This window comes from Ovis canadensis, chromosome 8 (assembly GCF_042477335.2).
Source record: "Ovis canadensis isolate MfBH-ARS-UI-01 breed Bighorn chromosome 8, ARS-UI_OviCan_v2, whole genome shotgun sequence".
In the NCBI taxonomy this organism is placed as follows: domain Eukaryota; kingdom Metazoa; phylum Chordata; class Mammalia; order Artiodactyla; family Bovidae; genus Ovis; species Ovis canadensis.
The window spans coordinates 102,982,149-103,006,938 of record NC_091252.1 but is presented as its reverse complement, the minus strand read 5'-3'; the positions used below and the strand labels follow the sequence as shown (position 1 = coordinate 103,006,938).

Sequence of the window (24,790 nt, the reverse complement as noted above, 5' to 3'; positions counted from 1 at the left end):
AACTCCTCAACCCCCAGGGTTGGTCAGAAGCAGGCGGATCCAGAGGAGTTCTTGGAATCGAGCAGGTGTGCCCAGGCTCCCGGGAGAAAGAGAGGGCAGGGCTCGTGAGGGGAGGCCGGGACTTGTTTTGGAGACAGAAGGGGGCCCGGGTCTGCGCAGAAGAGCAGGCCTGCTCGGCGGGGAGGTGGCTGCAGTGCTCTGCGTGCACCAGGAGGTCTGGGGGCCAAGGTCACCGCTGTGCTCTACTGATGGTGAGAAAGAAACGGAACAGTGAAGCCGGCTTTTCAGGGGGCAGCACCCGCCGGGATGCTGGGGAGCGAGGGTGACCCCCCCGGCCTCAGCCTGCACCCGAGTGGCGGCCTGGGCTGCTTGTGGGTGGACTCGCTGTCTCTCCATGTCCGCCTCTCTCAGGAGCCAGGAGAAGGCCCGCCAGGATCCAGGGGCCCTGGAGCAACATCAAAAGAGGGACGTTGCTGTGAAGAGAAACAGGCCTGACCTTTGCTCGGTCAAGCCTCTCTTCAGGGGTCACATCTGTGGAGAAACAGGAAGGTCTCGGGAAATCCCCTGGGAAGAGCTCTGTGATGTCGACCCGCTTGGGATCCTGAGCCTCTGGGTCGAAGTCCGAGGGTTTCTACATCGAAAAGACCAGGCCAGCTTCCGAGGGCAAGGCGGATGGTGTTTGCTGATGGAGCGGCTGCGCATCCAGACAGGCGCTCAGATCCTAGAGTCTCGCCAAGTCGTCCTCGCCCCGCTCCACAGCCTTTTCCAAGCCCCACCTTTTCTGAGTTAGTTTATTTTTAAAAACAAAACAAAACTAAGAAAAACAGAGGTACCACTCCTCCCCCGCCCCGGCCCCGGAAAACCACGGCTCCCAGGGGTAGCAGTGGACCTGAGCCCTGACCCCTGTCTGACGGAGTCTGGGTCTGAAATCCTGTTTATGGCCACGGGGTCTTTTCATGTTGAGGAAGCAGTTTGTTGTCCAAAATAGCCGCTGCAGGAATGGCTGTATTTTTAGGAGCAGGAAGGGCTGGGGCTGAACTTGTGCGTCTTTATGGCCTGCTAGTTTCCTATTGTCCTCCAAGGCGGTTAGGTCAGGTCACAGGGAGCAAGAGCCACCATCCAGAATCAAGTGTCCTGGGGTGAGCGTGCCCTGGGAGTGTCTTTTGTCTTCCTGAACCTCCCTCTCTTCCTGGAGGATTTATTATCCTGTTATCTTATGATTTCTCACCCACGGTCCTGGCCATTAGCAATATTATTTGACAAAAATAGTAAAGAGTCCAAAAAATCTCAGGAGAATTAAAAACGCGGAGCGCGTGCTAAAACACGACTCAAGTGGGAGCACTGGCTTAGCGCCTCTGCTGGACACTTGAGGACGTGTGGGCCAAGTCAGCCTCACCCGCGACCAGACTTGGGTTGGGAGGAATTTCAGGCACAACAGCGACTGTCGGGCAGGACTGTTCATCAAAGCAATGGACTAGGACGCCAGGCTGGTCCTCCTGAGGCACATGGTCGTGGGGCATGAGGGGTGCCCCCGTCACAGGCTCCAGGCCACACAGGTGGAGCCGAGGCTGCAGCACTGGAGAGAGACTGTGGCCTTTCTGCTGGTTCTAAGCCAAGAGCGACTCCAGGGTCAGCTGTGACTTTAGTCTTTCCTGCCCAGAACCCAGAAGCAGGTGGACTTGGCTCTGCAGGGAGCCGTCCGCGTCCTGCCTGGAGCAGGGTCCCCGAGCCCCTCCCCTGAGTCAGTGGACGCTGAGCCTGTGTGAGCGCTGCCGCTTGTGCAGGGAGGAAATTGACATCCTCCCCGATGCGTGCTGGGTGAGCCCCACAGACGGCGCAGCAGTCAGGGGGCACGCGTGTCCCCCACGATCCCACTGCAGGTAGATTCTGACAGCAGGTCGGGGAGCACCGGCTCTGTGCTTCAGACTCCCAGGCGGCTGGTGCTTCGCCAGGGACTGCACCTGGGTGTCCGGGTTGGGGAGGCACCTTGACGCAGCTCAGGGCGCACCGCCTCGCTTCCCCAGGGAGAGTGCAGTGGGTCGTGGACACAGACGAGTGGGCAGGTCAGTTCACTTAGGAGTGTGTCCAGAGCCTCCTTTGTCAAGTGTTCTGCCCAGCGGCAGAGATAAAACCACAAGAGGCAGATGAGCGCTCAGCCCTTGCGGAGTCTGCAGCCCGAGGGGTAGGCTGTGCTGGTGGATACTCAGTCCTGCCCAAGCAGGTGGGAAGGGTCAGAGTCAAAGCTCAGCGGGCCGGGAGCCTGACAAGACAGACAGAGCTGGGGCTGAGGGTCGCGTGGCTCCTGCCAGAGAAGGCTTTATGGGTTTCAGAGCGGGGTCCTCGTGGGAGCTTGAAAGGGGAGACGGGTTTGCGAGGAGGATGGGGAGATGGAGGCAGGCTCTCTGGTCCATCTACCTCAGAGTCCAGCACGGAGACCTGCGGGACTCAGACGCCGTGGGTCAGGGCCTCGGGCCTGACCTCAAGCCTCTGGAGGAAAGGTGGCCCCTGCGCCCCACCCCCACGCGCCTCCCCTGGCCCCTGCCTCTGTCCACCCCTCAACACCTCACTGAGGGGCTTGCAGCACTGCCTTCTCTCCCGCTGAGGCTTGCCCTCTCCTGATCTCTGGATCCTTGGGCTCCTGCCCTGGGTGTGAGGCCAGAGCGTCCACCTCGTATCACCTCCAGGGGTGGAGGAGCCTCGTCCAGCCTGGTAGGGTCTGATCTGGGGTGGCAGGGGCCCAGGCTCGCTGTGAAGCTGGAAGCAGGGGGGCAGGGATGGAGAGACCCCCCCCACCCACACAGGTGAGAGGGGCGGCCAGAGCCCCAGCGGGTCTGCCCTCACTTTCTCTGAACAGCAGGTGGGAGGGGGACCCTGGGACCTGAGGCCTCAGCATCGCCTCAAGGGTCACCCTCTGTCCAAAGCTCCAAGCCCTCCAGGCTGGACCCGCTCCCCGCGGCCCCGCCCAGCCTGGCCCCTGCCCGGTGGAGGTGACGCCTGCGGCAGGGGTGCCCCCGCCAGGACGACCTCCGGGGCTCTGTGGCGGGACTCGGACCTCAGGCCTGGGCGCAGTTGTCGTTGCCTGGACTCCGAGTCCCCCAGGCGTTTCCTGGGCACAGGGAGGATGCGCCTCGGAAGTCTCACGGTATCGCTTCCGGTGTCATCCCGTTACCGCCTTGGAAGTCTCACGGTATCGCTTCTGGTGTCATCCCGTTACCGCCTCGGAAGTCTCACGGTATCGCTTCCGGTGTCATCCCGTTGCGTCGGCCAGCCCTCCCGGTGTGGGGAGGGGCTACGCAGGGGAGATGGGTGGGCCTTTGCGGCCACCCCTGAGGTTAGCTCCCACGCCATCTAAGTGGAAAAGAGTGAATAGCTTCCCTTTTTTATTCTTTCTCTTTCAACAAAGGTCGCTGTCAACAGATCTGCCTTCTTTTCGTTTGTGAATTCTCAGTTGGTATGCTGAGAAAAGACTTTGGTCACTTCAAGACTATAAAATTTCCAGGCAGTAGTTGAGAAAAGCATCATTTATAATCTTTCCTTGTTTGCATCCAAATAGTGATTTTCAGATCCTCAGGTCTGTAATTTTATTTTATCCTGGAACAAACCCAGAGGCAAAATATTTTTATTATTCCCAATTCACACTTAGGGAAACTGAGGTTTAGGGTGATACACTGATTTACCTGAGGTCATAAAATTAGTTGGAGGCAAAACTGTTAATCCACCAGTTTCCAATGACAGGTTTAGGTGCTGAGTCGACCTGGGCTCTCCTCAGGCAGGCTGTAGGCTCTGCTCTTCTGATTGGACACGGAAGACAGGGCTGGGCGCCCCTACCGCCAGTTCCCCAGGAGGGTGGGCTCCCAGGCTCTCTGGCTGGGACTGGCCCCCAGAGCCTTATCTGCTCAGGACTGCCACCTTCGAGACTGCTAAGATTCTGGCCCAAGAGATCGCTGTCCCTGCCAGTCTCTGCGCAGCCAGCGTGTGCGTGTCCGAGTGTGTTTGGGTCTTGCGCGCACACACACACACACACACACACACACCCCTACATTTGTTTTAGTTGGAAGCCTGCGTTTAGAGGACTATATTCCTAGGTGCCATATTCCAAGTGGGGTGTGTCCTGCTTGCTACGCGTCTGAGGTTCTTGTTCCTACACGTGCATCAGAACCAGTCAGAAAACGTTTAAAACAACACGTGAGGCGTGTGGCGACACACCCCCAAGCATCTGACGGAGAAGGCAGTGGCACCCACTCCAGCACTCTCGCCTGGAGACTCCCACGGACGGGGGAGCCTGGTGGGCTGCAGTCCACCGGGTCGCTAAGAGTCGGACACAACTGAGTGACTTCCCTTTCACTTTTCACTTTCATGCATTGGAGAAGGAAATGGCAACCCACTCCAGTGTTCTTGCTTGGAGAATCCCGGGGACGGGGAGCCTGGTGGGCTGCAGTCCACGGGGTCGCTAAGAGTGGACACGACCGAGCGACTTTCCTTTCACTTTTCCCTTTCATGTATTGGAGAAGGCAATGGCAGCCCACTCCAGTGTTCTTGCCTGGAGAATTCCAGGGACGGGGGAGCCTGGTGAGCTGCCGTCTATGGGGTCACACAGAGTTGGACACGACTAACGTGACTTAGCAGCTTAGCAGCAAGCATTTGAGATATTCAAAGCCTAACAAAGCAAATTTATAATGAAGCCAGTGAAATTTAAATTTCCCAGTCCCTTATTGCACAGGCTTTTCTAAGGCCCTATAGTAATTTTATATCCTTAATTTGAATGATCTTAACAAGTTCAGCTCAGTTCAGTCACTCAGTCATGTCCAACTCTTTGTGAACCCATGGACTGCAGCATGCCAGGCCTCCCTTTCCATCACCAACTCCCAGAGTTTACTCAAACTCATGTCCATCAAGTCAGTATTGTCATCCAACCATCTCATCCTCTGTCGTCCCCTTTTCCTCCTGCCTTCAATCTTTTCCAGCATCAGGGTTTTCTCAAATGAGTCAGTTGTTCGCATCAGGTGGCCAAAGTATTGGAGTTTAAGCTTCAACATCAGTCCTTCTAATGAATATTCAGGGTTGACGTCCTTTAGGATAGACTGGTTAGATCTCCTTGCAGTCCAAGGGACTCTCAAGAGTTCTGTCCAACACCACAGTTCAAAAGCATCAATTCTTTGGTGCTCAGCTTTCTTTATGGTCCAACTCTCACATCTGTACATGACCACTGAAGAAACTATAGCTTTGATTACATGGACCTTTGTTGGCAAAGTAATGTCTCTGCTTTTTAAAATGCTGCCTAGGTTGGTCATAGCTTTTGTTCCAAGGAGCAAGCATCTTTTAATTTCATGGCTGCAGTCACCATCTGAAGTGATTTTGGAGCCCAAGAAAATCAAGTCTGTCACTGTTTCCATTGTTTCCCCATCAGTTTGCCATGATGTGATGGGACCAGATGCCAAATGTTGGACACGACTGAAGCACCTTGGCACAGCACATTACCTGCAGGGAAAAGGAGCTGGAATAACAGTGGATTTTTTATCAGGAACTTTGAGGACAAGGAGGAAGCAGCATAAAATTCTTCAGGTTGTTTTTCAGTTTCTAAGTCATGTCTGACTCTTGGTGGCCCCGTGGACTGCAGCACGCCAGGCGTCCCTGTCCTTCACTATGTCCGTGAGTTGCTCAAACTCCTGTCCATTGAGTGAATGATGCCATCCGATCATCTCAGCCTCTGTCACCCCCTTCTCCTCCTGCCCTCAATCTTACCCAACATCAGAGTCTTTTCCAATGAGTCAGTTGTTCACATCAGGTGGCCAAAGGATTGGAGCTTCAGCTTCAGCACCAATCCTTCCAATGAATATTCAGAACTGATTTCCTTTAGGATTGACTGGTTTGATCTCCTTGCTGTTCAAGGAACTCAAGAGTCTTCTCCAGCACCACAGTTCAAAAGAATCAATTCTCTGGTGCTCAGCCTTCTTTATGGTCCAAGTCTCACACCCATAAATGACTTCTGGGAAAACCATAGCTTTGACTGTACGGACCTTTGTTGGCAAAGAGCCGGTTCCCCAAGAAGACGTAACAGTCCCAGCTGTGTGCACCTAACTACAGAGTTTCAACATACATGAAGTAAAAACAACAACTGAAAGAGAAACACACAGGTCTACAGGCATAATCGAAGACTTCAGCACTACCCTTTCAATAATTGGAATACCTAGCGAATAAAAAATCTGCAAAGATACAGAAGATCTGAAATCAGAAGCTGACAGTTCTGCTTAATACACTTTTCAAACTCTTCAAGAGCTGAAAGGAAACTGCTGTCAGCACAGAATTCTGTCCCTCAGGAATGAAAGTAAAAGCACAGGCGTATTTCAACCAAACAAAAGGGAGCGAGCTTCCCGGTTAGAACTACTTCAAAAGAGCTGCTGCGGGAGGTGCTCTGGACGAAAGGGAAGCGGCCGGGAGGGCGGAGCTCTGTTCACGAGGAAGAGTCCCAGAGGCGGCGAGGGCCGAGCAGAACCCTGGGCTACTCCCCTCCTCGCAGCTCTTCACGGTGCGTCTTATGGAAGCAAAATGCAGCGGCACCTCACAGGGTTCCCAGTGCACCCAGGGGAAACACAACCTAAATAAGAGAGCAGGGAGGCAGACGGGAGGCAGGACTCCGCTTCACATTCCAAAAGGCGGAATACCGATTCCGAGCGGACTGTGAAACTACTACAAAGTGACCCCAGAGTAACTACTAGTAACATTAGTCGGAGACGTAGCACACGCACGGCAGATGAGTTAAAGTGGAGTCGTAACAGTCCAGGGGGCTCCCAAGAAGGCAGGCAGGGAAAACAGAGGGTGCGCAACAGGGAGCAGAAGACAAGTAGAAACTGGTCGCTCAAGTCCAGACATGTCACCCTGAGTGTTTGAGCACCTCAGTTAGAAGGCAGAGCGTTAGAAAGACTGAAAAACGCGGCCTAAGTAGTTGTCATCTGCAGGAAACTCTCTTCAAATAAATGATACGTGGAGGTGAAAAGTAACGGGACAGAACCACATGCGATGCAAACATGAATTAGAGAGTGGCTGCGGCTTCCCAGGCGGCCTCCGCGGTAAAGAACCTGCCAGATGATGCAGGAGACCTGGGTTCCATCCCTGGGTTGGGAATATCCTTGGAGTAGGGAATGGCAACCCTCTTCAGTATTCTTGCCTGGAGAATCCCATGGAGGGAGGAGCCTGGAGGGCTGTACTCCATGGGGTCGCAAAGAGCTGGACGTGACTGAAGCAACTTAGCACAACGACACAGCACATACCCATATGAGGCAAGAAGATCTCATAGCTAAGAAAATTTCCGGAGGTCAAGAGGAACATTATGCAATAATAAAGCAGACAGTTCCCCCAGAAGACGAAGCAGTCCTAAGTGAGTGTGCAGCTGACTACAGAGCTTCAAAACACATGAAGTGAAAATGACAGGACTGAAGACAGACATACAAGCTGACAGTTGTGACTGAAGACTTCAGCACCGTCCTTCAATAATAGAAACAACTGGTGAACAAAAATCTGCAAAGATGCAGAAGCTCCGAACAGCAGCATCAACCAACAGTGTAGAACCGATATTCATGCAGCGTAACTGAACAATGGAAGACACGTTATATTCCAGAGCTCAGTAAGCACCAAGGTGGACTGTGCTCTGGGTCAAAACGCAAACCTCAAGATATTGAACAGAACTGAAATTATACTGTTCTCTGACCCTAAAAGAATTAAACTAGAAGTCAATAAAAAAGGACAACATGAAAATCTCTAAATACTTTAAAATCAAGCAAAGCAATCCCAAGTAATCCTTTGATCAAAGAGAAAGTCTCAAAAGAAATTATAAAATATTGGGAAATTAGCAAATATTAGAAAACTATGTAAATGAGAATATAATATATCAAAATTTGTGGGTTGCTCTCAAGGCTTAGAGGGGAAAGTAGAACATTAAATGTTTATACTAGAAAAATATTTTGTTTTCAAAGCAAAAGATTACTGTTAAGCTTCAAATTAGTTCTAATGAGGTGGATGAAACGAGCCTATTATACAGAGTGAAGTAAGCCAGAAAAAAAAAACACCAATACAGTATACTAACGCATACATATGGAATTTAGAAAGATGGTAACAATAACCCTGTATGCGAGACAACAAAAGAGACACAGATGTAAAGAACAGTCTTTTGGACTCTGTGGGAGAGGGAGAGGGTGGGATGATTTGGGAGAATGGCATTGAAACATGTAAATTATCACATGTGAAATGAATTGCCAGTCCAGGTTTGATGCATGAGACAGGGTGCTCGGGGCTGGTGCACTGAGATGACCCAGAGAGATGGGATGGGGAGGGAGGTGGGAGGGGGGGTTCAGGATGGGGCAGATTCATGTCAATGTATGGCAAAAACCACCACAATATTGTAAAGTAAAAAATAAATAAATAAATAAAACTGAAAAAACAACTAAAAAAAAAAAAGCTTCAAATCTAACAAACTAAAAAAAGACCAAAATAAATGTAAAGAATTAATATAGGAGCAGAAATAAAATTGAAAACATAAAAACAATTTAGAAGAACAAATGATCCCATAAGCTGGTCCTTTGAAATGATGAGTTGATCAGAATCCTTCATATTGACAAGAACAAAGGCAAAGACAAAGAAGCGAGAATGCACAGTTCTGATACCAGGAACAAAAGACAGGTGTCAGTACTCGCAAACACTGAATGGATAGTAACGGGAAGGCTCTGAACTCCATACCCAGATGATTTCATTGGAAAATTCTACCACAAATTTAAAGAAAAAGTAGCTTCTATTCTACATAAATAACTTTCAGAAACAGGAAGAAAACCCCATCACTCGACTTTTTTTATGACACCAACATTACACTGATACTCAAATCCAGACAAAATCCAGTCCTGGGAGCTGCAGACACTGATCCTTAAGGATACGGGCCCCAAAATCCAGTCCTGGGAGCTACAGATGCAGATCCCTTAAGGATACAGGCCCAAAATCCTTAACAAAATGTTAGTGAATGAATCCATATTTAGATATAGACATATCACAACCAAGTGAAGTTTATTCCTGGAATTCTAGGATGGTTCAATAGTCAAAAATCAATCAACATTATTCATAATATTAACAGTTTAAAGAAGAAAAACTACAGAAAAATCCTATCAGCTGATACTTTAAAACATTTAGCAGTCTTCCATGAGAAACTCCCAGTAAACCAGGGTCAGCAGGGGATTTCCTGATCCTGACAAAGTTCAGATTAAAAAAGAAAACAGTCCTACCACTAACTTTACACTTGATGGCGAAGCTGCTGCTCTCACCCCAAGATTCACTTGGAGAGAAAGACAAGGATGTTCGCTCTCCTGCCCCCTGTTAAACACTGTACTGGAGGCTCCGGTCAGGGCAGGAACCAGCATGCAGACCTAGAAAGGAAAAATAAAGCTCTTCGCATTCACAGACGACACGGCTGTCTGCGCATAAAACCCCAAGAGACACACAGAAAAACTCTCATAGAACTAACGTGTGAGTTTAGCAAGTTTGTAACATACAAAATCAATATACGAAGAATCAATCCTAGAGTAGAAATCAATAATAGCAACTGAAATCAAAATAAGAATACCATTTGTAAGGGCAGCAAAACACGAACTGTTTAGTTGTAAATTTAACAAAAGGTATGTAAGACAAGCATATCGAAAACTACAAAAGGCCATTGAAACCAATCAAAGGACTAAGGAAACGAAGAGGCATCCTGTGTTCATCAATTGGAAAACTCAATGCAGTGAGCGTATGTATTCTTCCCAAGTTGACCTACTCATTTAATGCAATTCCAGTATAAATCCCAGATGTATTTTGTGTGGGAGCATATATAAATATATGTAAAAATTTGAAAACTTACATGGAACAGGAAAACTAGAGTAGCCAGAATGATTTCTTTTTGCTAGATTAAAAATGTGATAGTTTCAGGCTGACAGCAAAGGGACTCAACCACACACATACATGCATCCATTCTGCGAACTCCTCTCCCACCTGGGCTGCCACATGACGCTGGACAGAGTTGGCTGAGCTCCGCAGTGGCTCCCTGCTGGTTTCCATTTCAGATATAGCAGTGTGCATGCGTCCAGCCCGATCTCCCCAGCTGTTCCTCCCCTCTGTCCCGCCGCCTGCAACCGTACACTCGCTAAGTCTGTGAGTCTATTTCTATTTTATAAATAAGTTCATTTGTATCCTTTCTTCTTAGAGTCCACATATAAACAGTATCACATGATATTTCTCCTTCTTTGTCTGACTTTCTTCACTCAGTATGACAATCTCTAGTTCAGTTCAGTCGCTCAGTCATGTCCGACTCTTTGTGACCCCATGAATCACAGCACGCCAGGCCTCCCTGTCCATCACCATCTCCCGGCAATCTCTAGGTCCATCCATATTGCTGAAAAGGGCATTATTTCATTCTTTTTAATGGCCGAGTAGCCAAAATGATTTTGAAAAAGAATAATTAACCTGAGGGTATCATACTAACCAATTTTGCAGCTAAGACAGCAGGCGATTGGCAAAGATAGATGTGTGGACCAACAGATCAGAACAGAATAGTCTGGAAACAGACCCCAACAGGCAAGGCCAAGTGATTCTTGGCAGAGATTCAAAGGCAATTCAGTGGAGAAAGGCTAGCCTTTTGAACAAACATGACACCAAAAACACAATCCTTTTGAAAAATGGATAGATTGGGCTTTACTGAAATGAAACACTTTTAGTATGTTAAGAGAATGAAAAGACAAGCTGTAGAGGAGCAGAAAATACTTTCAAATGGTGAGTCCAACGAAAGGTTTAGATCTAACAGATAGCACTCAAAACTCAGGAGTGAGAAGGTAACCCAGTAATATGTGAGTGGATAGGTCACCGAGGGGGCACAAAGATGGAAACGCAGATTGAACCCCGAGAGACTCCACCGTGCATCCAAATGGCTGAAGCGAGAGATGCTGGCAACACTCCGTGCAGAGGAGGCTGTGTCTGGATCACATGTCTCTGGTGGGGCTGCAGGGTGGACCCCACTCTGAACACTTGCGGTGGTTTCTTAGGGTTTAACATGGCCATTCCACTCGATCTACAGTTGGGAAATGAAAACTTATGGTTACCCTCAAACCTGCAAGAACATTTACAGAGCTGTATTCATCACTGACAAAAATTCAGAACAACTCAAATTTTCTTCATTGTGTGAAGAGACAACAAGCTGATCCATCCACAGCAGCAACACCGCTGGGCAGCGAGGAACGAGGATGCTGCCAACTGAAGACTGTTCCTTGCCATCAGCTTCTAGAAGGGTTAACTAACACGAGGCTGCCTCTGCGGACCTTCAGCGCCCACCGACAGAAGTTCAGGGTGGAACGAGGCATGATATGCTCTGGGAAAAGTGGCAGAATAGGCCCTTCAGATAGACATTTTCAAGACAAGATTTATGAGCTCAATTCTCGCATCTGCTAATGTTTAGAAAAGCACTGAAATTATGGGTGTTGACAACTGCTCCTTGTGGTGCAGCAACCTTGTGCAGAAATGTGTGCTTGATTGCATGCACCCCTCTTTCACCAGAATCATATCTGCTGACCTTCCCCTCAGCTCTCCAGAGAAGCTCCTCAGAGCTATCTGAAATGCTGTCTCCCAGGCCATAGTCCTCATCTTGCCCCAAGGAAAACTTAAACTCCCACGCTGTGTTTTCCTTTCAGCTGACAAGGCCGATCCACAAAGCAATGAGGACTCCTTGCAGAGCTGCTCTACTTGGTGAAGCGATCCAGATTTGGAGGGGCCTGCTGTGCCCTTCCATGTGCGACCGAAGCAAGCACGACAGAGCCAGGGGGAGGGCAGCGCATGGGGCTTTGGGGAGACGTGGAGTGTGGCTGCAGGGGGGTTTCATCGTGAGTCTGGGTCCTGACTGTGGTGATCACCCAGCTCCACACAGGCGTTTAGTTGCCTAGACACGCCCACTGTTGGAAGGTCAGTTCTGTCATCTGTTAGGGAAAACATCAGCCACACGCCTGCATGCTGCTGTAGGAGTGCCCAGTGTCAGACCAAAAGCCCCAGCTGGGCACCACCAAGGGGTGCTCCAAGGAGAGTGTGCCAGGAAGCCAAGGTGAGATCTTGGCGAGATGCTCCCAGGGGGCCTGTGGGCCTGTCACCTGGGGCTGGGGGGCAGCAGCTGGTTCCCATGGCTCCAGGCTCCCCTGACCCCACTCTTGTTGACGGGAAGCAGGCACCCACATCTTGTGGGAGGCAGCCCAGAGTCTGCCCGGCATCAGGGCCCTGCACCCTGGAAAGCCCCGGGCTGCAGCTGGGGAGGACAGGCTCTCTGGGGGCGGGGGCACCTCATTCTGGACTGTTAACTGGGGGAAGTGTTTGGTTCATTTGACAGGAATATCATACTCTGAGGGGGTGTGGGTGGAAAATGCTTGGGAAGCGAACAGTCAGTGGAAAACAGAGGCCACAGCCAAGAGTAGCGCTTGTCCAGTGTGGCCTTCGAGGGCACCTCTGTTCTCAGGAGTCTAGGCCTTTCAGCCCACAGGGCTCCCAGGAGGCTGCCACCCTGTTGGCATCAGGGGCACTGGGGCTGGGCAGCCCCCTGCCTCCGAGCTGCAGCTCTCCTCTTGGGCCGGTCTCTGCCCAGCAGGGCTGACCTGGCCTGGTGGCCGTGCCTGAGACAAGCCACTCTCTGTGGGGCAAGGCGTGGTCACCAGCGTCGCCAGCACCCCGGGGGGCGTGGAGCAGCTGGGAGCCAGCGGAAGTCTGCAGGCTTCCTGCTCATCAGGAGCAAGGAGCTCTGTGTGCCTTTGCCCACGTGTGTGCTGAGTTGATTCAGTTGTGTCCAACTCTGCGACCCCGTGGACTATAGCCCGCCAAGCTCCTCTGTCCAAGGGATTCTCTGGGCAAGAATACTGGAGCAAGTTGCCATGCCCCCTCCAGGGGATCTTCCCACCCAGGGATGGCACCCTCATCTCTCGCGTCTCCTGCATGGCAGGCGGGCCCTTCAGCGCTAGAGCCACCTGGAAGCTTGCGCAGCCAGGCAGAAACACGGCCTCACTTCCACCGTGGCTTCGTGAGTAGGGCTGGCCAGTGGTGTGGACCGTCCAGCACCAGTGCAGGCAGAAGGCACTCAGTGGTGTCACTGGGCGCTGTGCAGACCACGTCCCTCACAATCCTGTTGTTGAATACCTGTTCTAGTCAGGCCTTGTTAGCTGTGTCTGCGCTCCCCTCCCTATAGGGTGTGTGGGGCAGGTGCTCACAGCCAGTGGGAAAGCTGGTGTGCTGCCCTCCGCAAGGCACCCTGGGGGCCCGGGCTCCCCGGAGGGCCCGGTGAGCGGTGTGCGTCGAGCTGCCGGCATCGTGCGCTGAGCCTCCTTCTGTGTGGGTGCTGCATCAGAAACACAGCCTCGCTCCCTCTCCTGCGGCGTCGGACGCCGTCTCCGGACGGACGCCTGGCTGTGGAAGCTCCATGCCCTGCCCTCAAAGCCGCCGACCACAGCACTGGCTCGGGTTGAGTTCATCCACCTCAAACCCGGGCCCATGTTTACACAACAGAAGATTTTCTCCTCCACGTCCTGTTCCTGCAGCTCATGGCCTCTTGCCCGGAGCAGTGATGCTGAGGGCTGGGAGGCCCTCAGAGGGGCCAGAGGAAAGAGGGACCCTCCCGATGCCCTGCTGGTCAGAGAGGCAGCTGGCTGGAAGCCCTGGGGACCCAGATCTGGGGTGGAGGGTGCCCTTCTCAGCACCCCGGGGCCCTGGGGCCCTAAAGAGGATGCCAGGGTAGGGAATCCCAAAATCGAGGTAGGCGCTGGTGTCTGAAAGCCTTCCCGGCCAAGCACAGGGCCAACCTCTGTGCGAGTTTTTCCTGTAATTGTTGCAGCAGCCACGGGCCTCAGTCCCTGTTCCCAGGAGGGCTGGTTTAGGGGTGCAAAGGGGCCTGGCCAAGGTCACCGGGTTGAGAGCTGGAGTACAACCCTTAAGTTCAGGCCTCAGCAGACCTTGGACTTAACTTTATTTTGCCTCACATTGGACATTAGCTCTGGAAAGTTCTAGAAGGTTCCTCACTACTGGAGGTGGGGCCCCAGGGCCAGCAGCCCCCACTTTACCTGGGCACTCGTTAGAAATGCAGTCTTGGGTCCACCCCAGATTTCCTCATCAGAATCTGCATTTTAGCGAAGTCCCAGGAGACTCACACCCACCTCCGTGTAGGCAGCGCTGCCTTGGTCCAGCCTCTTACCTGATGGCATTCCAGTTCCAGCTCCTGAGTCTGCCCACTTTGACCTCCTGTCTGGCCTGAACCACTGGCTTGGATCTTAAAGGGAAATGTAAAATAATGCTTTGGGCTTGGCGCTAAATTTGATTGACAGGTATTTCTTTTGCTCTCAGAAAGATGAGTAAGGCACAGCAATACGTGAACCGTGAAGGTCCAGATGTTCAAGCTGGTTTTAGAAAAGGCAGAGGAACCAGAGATCAAATTGGCAACATCTGCTGGATCGTCAAAAGAGCAAGAGAGTTCCAGAAAAACATCTATTTCTGCTTTATTGACTATGCCAAAGCCTTTAACTGGGTGGATCACAATAAACTGCGGAAAATTCTGAAAGAGATGGGAATACCAGACCACCTGACCTGCCTCTTGAGAAACCTATATGCAGGTCAGGAAGCAACAGTTAGAACTGGACATGGAACAACAGACTGGTTCCAAATAGGAAAAGGAGTACGTCAAGGCTGTATATTGTCACCCTGCTTATTTAACTTCTATGCAGAGTACATCATGAGAAACGCTGGGCTGGAAGAAACATAAGCTGGAATCAGGATTGCCGGGAGAAATATCAATAACCTCAGATATGCAGATGACACCACCCTTATGGCAGAAAGTGAAGAGGAACTAAAAAGCCTCTTGATGAAAGTGAAAGAAGAGAGTGAAAAAGTTGGCTTAAAGCTCAACATTCAGAAAACGAAGATCATGGCATCTGGTCCCATCACTCCATGGGAAATAGATGGGGAAATAGTGGAAACAGTGTCAGACTTTATTTTTTTGGACTCCAAAATCACTGCAGATGGTGATTGCAGCCATGAAATTAAAAGACGCTTACTCCTTGGAGGGAAAGTTATGACCAACCTAGATATCATATTCAAAAGCAGAGACATTACTTTGCCAACAAAGGTCCATCTAGTCAAGGCTATGGTTTTTACAGTGGTCATGTATGGATGTGAGAGTTGGACTGTGAAGAAAGCTGAGCGCCGAAAAATTGATGCTTTTGAACTGTGGTATTGGAGAAGACTCTTGAGAGTCCCTTGGACTGCAAGGAGATCCAACTAGTCCATCCTTAAGGAGATCAGTCCTGGGATTTCTTTGGAAGGAATGATGCTAAAGCTGAAGCTCCAGCACTTTTTGGCCACCTCATGCAAAGAGTTGACTCATTGGAAAAGACTCTGATGCTGGGAGGGATTGGGGGCAGGAGGAGAAGGGGACGACAGAGGATGTGATGGCTAATGGTATCACTGACTCGATGGACGTGAGTCTGAGTGAACTCTGGGAGTTGGTGATGGACAGAGAGGCCTGGCGTGCTGCAATTCATGGGGTCACAAAGAGTCGGACACGACTGAGCGACTGAACTGAACTGGACTGAACTCCTGCCCACATGGGTTATAACTTGCATGTAAATAACAAATTACGAGGTACAAAATGCTGGAGTCATTAGAGGAAACTCAGAGGGGAAATGGTGCCTGAAGGAGCCGGGACCCAAGAAGGCTGGCCGGCGTCCCAGGGCCGGGAGACGGTGACAGGCTGTGGGGAAGCGGCGTGGCCCTGGGCCCAGCGAGCTGGACGGCACAGGCCTGGGGCTGGGTGGGCAGTGCTCTGTGTCCAGGTGGGGGCAGGGGCAAGCTTGTGGGCAGGAGAGGAGAACAGCCCTGTGGGAGTCCCGTGGGATGCTGTGAGGATGTGGGGTTAGGAGAGAGGACCCCCGCGCAGGCACAGGTGAGCCACAGACCGGTGTCGGGGCACTCTCGGGGGCGGAAGGGCCCTGGGGGGTGTGGTCTGAGGCACTGTTGGGCGGGAGACTCTGGACACACGTGACCCTGCAGTCTGGAGTCGGCCTTGACCACTGGCTTGAGGTGGAGCCCAGAGGGCAGGCGGGGGCCGTGTGAGAGGAGGGGCGGCAGGCGTTGCTGAGAGTCTGAGTTTGGAGAACTTCGGGGCTTGGGGATGGAAGCTGGGCTGCAGGAGACCCAGAGCGGGGCGGCCGGTGCAGCGGAGGCGCGAGCCCATGGCACGGCGGAGCCCCAGGCCGCCGGGAGCAGCAGTGCGGGCCGCAGGCCTGCGTCTGAGCATTTTGGGGACGCCCCTGTTGCAGGGTCGGTCTGGCGCCTGCTCCTCTGCGAGGGACACGAGCCTGTGCCCGCAGGGAAGGGTCCCTGTGCCCCAGGGAGCTGCTCAGGCCAGGCCGGCCCGAGCGTGCGCCTGCGCCCACACCTGCGTCCCTGCCTCTGCACGTGGCGCCCGCTCCCCAGGTGCCCGCGAGGCTCCAGCTGAGCAGGGTGCAGGTCTCAGAGGTGTGGCTGTGAGTGGCAGGCACCGGGAGCCACTTTGCCCCCATCGGAGAATGAGGGGTAGTGACGGAGGAGGCTTGCGTGTGTGGGCGCTCACACCCAGGGCGCCTTCCTGCCCCTCCCGGTCACACTGCTTTCCCGGCTCCGCCGGCGTGTTTCACTCGCCACACCTGTCTGTGCCATCAGCACCGCTGAGGGCTCGGGCCCCCCTGCCCGCCCGCCTGGCCCCTGGAGGGTGTTGGTCCCGATCAGGACCCTCCAGGGAAGGGGCGATTGCTGTTCCTGGGGTGGGGGTGGGGTATCTGGTTTGCAAAAGCTTGTTTAACATGAGGCATTATTCTGTATTGGGGAAAAAGCAAAAGTTGACCTTTTCTAAGGAAACAACAAAACCCTGTTGGCTGTTTTGAGACTTCCAGGAAACAAGAATCTCCTCCTGACGTGTCCAGGCCTCAGAGCAGAGGCTTCTCCACGAGGCTGTCCCCACAGGCTGGTGTTCAGGAAGCGAGGCCCAGCCTGGGAGGAGGAGGAGGGCCCTCGGGTCTGCTGGAGGACAAACCCCATGAAGTCGACACCTGAGAGCCGGACTCTGCACGCACGCTTCACTCGCCACAGCTGCCAGCACCTCTGGCTGGTCCCTCGCCCGCCTGGGGACTCTCAGCCAGCAGCCCTCGTAGGCGCCCCCTCCCTGACCACCCATCTGTGTTGGGCCGACGGCCACTCCCCTCAGGCTCCTTGGCCAACCCGTCCAAGGTGGGCGGCCATTTGCTGCTGACCGGGAGGACGGAAAAGTGCCTGTGCCCTTAGCTTCTGTCCACCAAGCCTCTGAACCCAGTGAGCTGACTCATGTCACAAGGCCAGTCGCTGTTCTGACTTGCTGCGACTCTTACACAGCGTGGTTGCAGGTCTGTCTGGAGGCCACTCCCCGCTCAGTCGCCCCTGCAGCTATGGGAATCTGGGCAGCCTGGAATTCCTGCTCTGGGTGATGAGGGGGACTGTCATTGCAGCCACCCCTCTGGGGAGGGTCTAGGACAGGTAGGCCCAAGCTGCATGCCCTCTAATTATCGGCAGCCTGTGGTCATGAGGGGTTGTTTGGATTAACGGCTGGATTGGTGTTTAGCCTTCAGCCAGATAAGTTGCCACCTCTGTGAGTTCCTTATGGGCCCCCTGCCAGCTGGCCCTTCCGGTGACTCTTCCTGCACTTGGCAGACACCTTGCCCCCTCCTGATACAGCTCAACCTTCCACATAATCTCAGGAATGCTTAGGGTTTTCCCTGCAGGTTCCACAAGGAAGCATCTCTATGTACAAGCGTCTGTCTCTCTGAGTCCCACCTCCTGGCAGCCAGGCAGGGGATGAAGCAGGCCTTGTTCCTTTCCAGTTCTCCAGAGACTGGGTCTCCAGAGTCTGCGGGTGGGACTGGTGTGGAGTTCTCCAGAGTCTGCTGTGTGGGAGGGTCTGGTGTGGAGTTCTCCAGAGTCTGCTGTGTGGGAGGGTCTGGTGTGGAGTTCTCCAGAGTTTGCTGTGTGGGAGGGACTGGTGTGGAGTTCTCCAGAGTTTGCTGTGTGGGAGGGTCTGGTGTGGAGTTCTCCAGAGTCTGCTGTGTGGGAGGGTCTGGTGTGGAGTTCTCCAGAGTTTGCTGTGTGGGAGGGACTGGTGTGGAGTTCTCCAGAGTTTGCTGTGTGGGAGGGTCTGGTGTGGAGTTCTCCAGAGTCTGCTGTGTGGGAGGGTCTGGTGTGGAGTTCTCCAGAGTTTGCTGTGTGGGGAGGCCTGGCGGGAGTGCTGATGAGCCTCCCAGTGCTTGCACAGACTAGAGGGGCTGGGCAGGGCTCCTGTGCTTTTCTCTAATCTTCATTACCTGAGTTCTCCCTGTGACCTGGGTGAACCACTCACGCTCTGCTTCTTGGCTGGAACGTGGCAGGTGTGTGCTCTCGCAGAGCTGCTGTGCTCATGAAATGAGGCCCTGGTTCCAAAAGTTAGTCAGAACAAGCTGTGGAGGTGTTAGACTGTGACTGATCATAGCACTTAGGCTGAGGCAGTGATCAGTGATCAAACGGGCCACTTGAATAAAGATGACCTGAAATCCCACGTTTCCAAAGCAGAGAAAAGGGAAGCGGGCAGGCATGGAGCCACGTGCGGCACAGCCAGCGCCCTTGCCCGGTGCCTCGTCATCCCTTCACCCTCGGGTGGGCCTGCGTGTGTCCCGGCTGGAAGGAAGTGGTCGGGGCAGCAGCAGCCGGGCCCCCTGCCTGCCCCGCGCCCCGCGTGTGGCTGCCATCAACTCCTACCCCCCAGCCCCGCGCGGGTCACTGCCCGGAGCCACAGAGGACATGCCGCCCGGACGCCGTGTCCCCGGGCCTCTCACTTTGACTCTCCCCTCAGACACAACCCTCACCTCGGGGCCCACAAGAGGAAGCCCTCAGGAACCGGTTCTAACACCCTGGGTCCTGCCCCCAGGCGGCGAGCCTGTCGCTGCTTAAGAGACGCACGGAAAGAGCAGCCCCAGGAAACTCCGCCGGGAAGGAGACGACGCCGAGCGTCCAGCGGTCCGGGGAGACCGGCCACGTGTGGTGGCCAGTCTGCAGGCCCGGTGGTCTGTCCGCAGGCCTGGGCCACCCTGGCCTGGTGGGGTGGGCTGCGCTACCGCGTGGCTCCGGCCGCGGAGGCCTGGGACTCGCTGAGGGAGCAGCGAGCGTCGCGCCGCCCAGCTCGGCCCGGCTCGCGCTGCAGCCGCCTGTGCGGGTCTGGAGGGGCCGCGGCGGGAGCCAGGGGGAGGAGCGTGGCCCCCGCGCGAGCCGGGCTGGGCGGGGGCTGCCTGCAGGGCTCCCGCTCCGTGTGGCAGTCACCCGCGTGCGTGACCCTTCGCTCTTGGCACACAGCCTGTTGCGGGCGGGTCGGCGTCTCGGACACCCTGTGTCTACACCCCCGCCTTCCTCGGGGTTAACTCCTCCCCAGGCCCCTTTCCTTTCACTTTCTTAAGCGGGCTTGAGCTGCTTTTCTGTAGCCTGCCATTGCAATCCCCCAGTTACCGCGACAGGGTGCGTCCCCCACTCAGTGGCTTTTGCTGGGCCTTTCTTGGGCAGGACTGTCTGTGACTGTTGCTTGAGCGTAGAGCCCCACGTGCAGACCTTTCCTGAGGGCATACAGAGGGGCCTTCGCGTCTGCATGGACTTTACTTTAGTTCTGATCTGTGGGCTGGGGCTGGGGACTCAGGGACAATGAGGTAGACGGGTGCTGGCTGTCTCCTCGCCCTGCTGCACGTTCAGAGGAAGTGTGACTGCAGCGAGGTGGGGTGTGAATGGGTATATGCTAGTTGGCCTTGCTTTTTGTTTCCTCTTAGCATGTGGTGATCTGGCTGCATTGGGCAAAATCTGGTATTTTCGTAGAGATGATGGCACCTAGTCTGACTGTTGGCTTCAGTCTCCAGAATTAGCTACTGAAAAACGCAAGAAGAGAAAAGTGCGGGCTTGAGGGGGAAAGGCAGTGGGGCTCTGGTGGGAACCAGGACTGTTGTGTGTGTGTTCAGCTGTTGGGCCGGGGCTGGAGGCAGCGGCCGAGGAGGACTCAGGGAGCAGGGCCATTCTCGTGCCGCCCCTGACGTCTGCTCAGAACCAAGCAGCTCGGCGTGTGCTCCGTGCAGCTGTCGCCCCCCATCTGCATCTCCACCTGCACCCCCGAGCGGAGGACATGTCCGCAGAGGAGTGCCCTCTGGCCCCTGTGCTTCTAAGCATGGACGCTCCCTAGTGGACAGGCGGCCGGAGGCCATGGCTGTCCACCGCCCACCCCAACCCCAGCCCACCGCTCTTGCTACTTCCTTGTTGGGGACATGGTCCACGGCTGCTCCCGGCTCTTCTCTGCCCACTCCACCTGATGGGGTAGCTGGCCCCCCAGGGGAGCGTGAAGTCACAGGCCAGGACAGACCCCCACGAGGCACCGCCATGAGGGAGGGAAGGCAAGCTGAACAAAGCATGCCAGTGGGGTGCCGCTAGATCTGGGCCAGACGATGCACAGATGAGGGCCAGGGGGCCCTGCGTGAGGTGAGCAGCAACGCTCAGCTCCGTCCAGTCACTCAGTCGAGTCCGACTCTGCGACCCCACGGACTGCAGCATGCCAGCCCTCCCTGTCCATCTCCAACTCACGTCCATCGAGTCGCAGATGCCATCCAGCCGTCTCGTCCTCTGTCCTCCCCTTCAGAAGACTAAACACCCTCACAGAGGAGAGGATGCAAGTAGAAGGGAGTCATGAAACGGGACCAGTAGACTCATTAGGGCTGAAGCAGCGGTAGTGAGCACGACTAAGACAGGAAACGGGGTGGAGAGCGAGTTCTGACGCTTGTTTAGGAAATCAGTGGATGGGAGATCAAATCGAGGAACCTTCTGACAAGGCAGCACAAACAGATAAAGACTCAGAAATGTGTGTGTGAGAGGTGGGGGGGCATTCACATGTGCACACACACACACACACACAGGTTCATGTGAGCTGCGACTATGGATTAAATTACACCTAGAAACTGCTTTGAGCACATTCTGGAAACAGAAATGGTGGAAAAATATAAAATAAGCAATCAATTTTTTAAAATCTGCAGAACAAACCCACAGGACAGAAAGGAAAGCAGTTAGTAAAGGTGGAGAGAAGCTGAAGAAGCAGAGAACAGAGCAGCACAGCCGTGCTGCGTGAGCCAGCCGCTCAGTCGTGTCTGACGCTCTGCGGCCCCATGGGCTGTAGCCACCAGGCTCCTCTGTCCATGGGGTTTCCCAGGCAAGAGCACCGGAGTGGGCTGTCCTTCCCTTCTCCAGGGGACCTTCTGACCAAGGGTGGAGCTGGGGTCTGCCGGCACTGCAGGCAGATTCTGCACCACTGAGCCAGCAGGGAAGCCCCAGCAAAACGACAGAAGATGACAGCAAGCCTCTGTTCTGCTCAGCCGGCGTGTCCGTCTGCTCTTTGCGGCCCCGCGCCGTCCCGAGCACTGTGGTTTATAGAGAGTCCCGAGTCAGGCAGTGCAGCCCCCGGCTGCGTCCTTCTCTCTCCCCACCGCAGTGTTGGTTAGTTAGGCCTTCTGCCTCTTTGTATAAACTTGGGAATCAGCTTGTCAAAACCCACAGAATAACCTACTGGGGTCTTGGTTTGGATTGCACTGAATTTAGAGGTTAAGTTTAGAAGAGCTGATGTCTTGAGGATGTTGAGTGAAGGGTCTTTCTCAGAGGCATTCCATACCTTGGTGTATAATAATCAACAGCGAGCCCAGGTCACAGTGGTACAGCCCACTGGCAGTTTCAGAGCACGGCTTCAAACAGACAGGCCGTGTGTACCAGGAAACACCTTAGCAAGTCTGGGAACCGTCATTGACCTTGAAAACCCAGCAGTGGCCTCAGGAGGTCAACGGCTGCTCTCTTATCAGGAGTAGCTCTCCCCACGGGGCTTTCACTCCAGCCACCGAGCTCCGGGGCACCTTCGGGCGGGTGGATGCAGGCGGGCCAGAAGTTCCCCGCTCCCCCGCCCATCTCAGCTCACTTCCTCCATTTCTTCTGTCTTAGACTCACTTTCTCCTTCACTGAAGTGGGAACTCAGAGTGCGTGGCCTCAGGTGGGAGAGCTGCACGTTGCGGCCATCAGTGGCCAGCCCTGTCCACCCCCAGGCCAGGTCTGCTGCACAGACACACCACGACTCGCCTTCTGTAGACTCGGCGGCCTCATGGGCTGTTCCCAGGAAGAAGCTGCTACAAGATCCATCTGCATGTCTGGGGGGGGGGCGCATATTTTTATTTCTCTTGGGTAAACATCTCAGACGGAATTGTAGCTCTTAGGGCAGGTGTGTGGGCTTCAAGATGGCCCGGGGTAAAGAATCCACCCTCCTGCCCATGCAGGAGATGTAGGAGACAGGCTCAATCCTGGGTTGGGAAGATCCTTTGGAGGAGAAAATGGCAACCCACTGCAATATTCTTGCCTGGAGAATCCCACGGACAGAGGAGCCTGGCCTGCTGGAGTCTATGCGGTTCCGAAGATTCGGGTACGACTGGGCAAGTGAGCGTGCGTGCACACGGGACAGGCGCGTGTCTATTTTGTGAGAAGTCACCAAGCTTCTCTTCACTGTCCTTGGGGCAAATGTGGTCCCATGAGATGTGTGAGTTTTGTTGCCTCACATCCTTGCCACTATTTGGAATTGTTCACACTTCCCTTTTTAAAAACACGTGTGCATCTTGTGGCAGGAGCCTTCCTCTCATCCAGCCTATTTCTGGAGCCTCGGACAAGTGTCAGAGTAGCTGTCTCAGAGTTCCCATCCCCGCACCTATGGCCTCACCGGTGGGGGGCAGACCCTTCACACACACGGGGAGGGAGACAGGTGATCACACACCCGAGGTCACCACACCCTCAAGTGCAAAGTGCCTGGTCTCAGCTGAGAAAGAATCTAGAGCAGGCGGAAGTGTGGACCCGGAGTCTTGTCTTCTGAATTTGGATCCCAGATCCTCCTCCACTGAGAGTCTCTCTAATCTTCACAGGAGACTGGATCAGACCGTGGACAGCAGTGTCTAATAATGCGGGTGCTTGGATGGATGGTGCTGTCTGAGTTGAGTTCAGCGTCTGGCGCCTACAGGGCTCTGCGGATGAAGGCTGCTGTTGCCACTTCATTACCGTCCCAGCCATGGTCCCACAGCCCCAGAGTGTTTGGACTTGCTAAGAGTCTGTGTCTTGTGATTCCTGGGACGCAGGAGAAAGCCCAGGTGGGCAGGCCTGGGTCCTGCCATGTCCCTGCAACCGGGCTTTCTGTGTGACCTTGGGCACATCAGGAATCCTGAGGGCCTTCCCCCGGGACATGAAAGCTGAACTAATGACTTGAGGATTTTGAAAGTTTGGAGATACAATATGAAGCACACTGGAGATATTCTCAAGCACTGAACTAATCTGAGGCTCCATCTCCTGTCCTTGAGACCCTTCCACGTGTGGAATCAAGACAGTGGCTTCACTGCTCAATCTATTATGAGCAAGGTGGAGTCGCTGTCCTCTCCACACCAACACACCTTTGGCGCCCAGGCTCCTTCCAGTCCGAGGACCTGCTCTCTGCCTCCCAGCTGTTTGGGACAAGCTGTCCTTGTCCCCCACTCAGCGCCTGGCTCAGGCCCCTGTGATGGGGGCAGAGGAAGCCGGAGCGTGGCGGGCGGTTTCCGCCCTGGGGCTGGTGGGCCGGGCCCCACGGCCACCCTGCTCAGCATCAGCAGGAATTGGGTTTCCTGCGCTGGTCCGCTTCCTCCCAGGAGCCCTCCCTGGGCTGCGAGGCCGCCACACCCCTCACATCCTCTGGCCGGGCTCCCGAGGCCGCGGCCCCCAGGCCTGAAGGCTGGCGCTCTCAGCATCCGCGCCCTTCCGCTCCCACCCCCCCGCCTCACACCCTTACTTATTGACCTGGAAACAAAGGCAAAGGGCAGGCTTGTGAACAATGGGATCAAGCTGGGTGCCTGGCCCGACGGCGGTCGGGGTCGCTGCTGGCCGCAGGCCCTCGCCCAGCACCTCCATCCTTCTCTTGGCCTTCACAGGAGCTCACCTTTATGTCAGGGGGTCGAACTGTCTTCCCTCAGCAGTTTCGTGGAAAACGGGCTGTGCGCAGGACGCAAGCGGCGCTCTCTCTGGCGGCTGCTCGGCGCTGCCGCCGCCTCTGGCCACGCCCCACCCCTGCCACTTCACGCTCTTGTTTTGAGACTTCTTTCCTGTGTGTCTTTCTCTTCTAGGAATTCATAATCTGAAAATCATTAGGCAGGGAAAGACAGAGCGGCAGGGAGCTAGACCCCGTGGCCTCTGAACCCACACGCCGCTGCCACGGCAGGAGGAGGCAGGCCTGAGCAGGGAGGCGCCCGGGGCTGGGAGAGCCGCGGGGCTCCCGCGAGAAGGGGGGGGAGCGGAACGCGCCGCGGGCGCAGGCGCTGGGGCCCCGGGGGGTTTTGGGGAGACGGTCGCCGTGACCCCTCGCTGTGGGGCTCACAGGGGGTGAGCCTGGCCAGCACCGGCGGGCTAGGGCTCGAAGGGGCGCAGTGCCGGCTGCGCGGTCAGGACAGTGCCCACGATCCCAATGGGACTTGGATGGTCTGCACTCAGCGAGTGACGGCCGCTGGAAGGGGAGCTTGGACACGGTGACTGATTGGCTTCGTGGGAGCAGGCCAGGCTGGGGTGAGAGGCCGGTGGGGGGGCGGGGGGGGGCCCAGGGCCTCCCTCGCACCCCCTCCTTCCTCGCCTCTGCTCTCAAATAGTCACAGAAGTAACAGGGCGG

At 54.6% G+C, this 24,790-nt stretch overlaps 1 long non-coding RNA gene across 1 annotated transcript; it reads right to left on the bottom strand.

The window, feature by feature from the left end:
- Positions 1-9,015: 9,015 nt before the first annotated feature.
- On the bottom strand, positions 9,016-24,339 carry LOC138445417 (uncharacterized). The gene is made up of 3 exons (XR_011258863.1): positions 24,071-24,339; positions 10,009-11,080; positions 9,016-9,404 (listed from the first exon to the last, which is right to left on the bottom strand). It is a non-coding gene; the product is annotated as an uncharacterized lncRNA (long non-coding RNA).
- Positions 24,340-24,790: the final 451 nt, after the last annotated feature.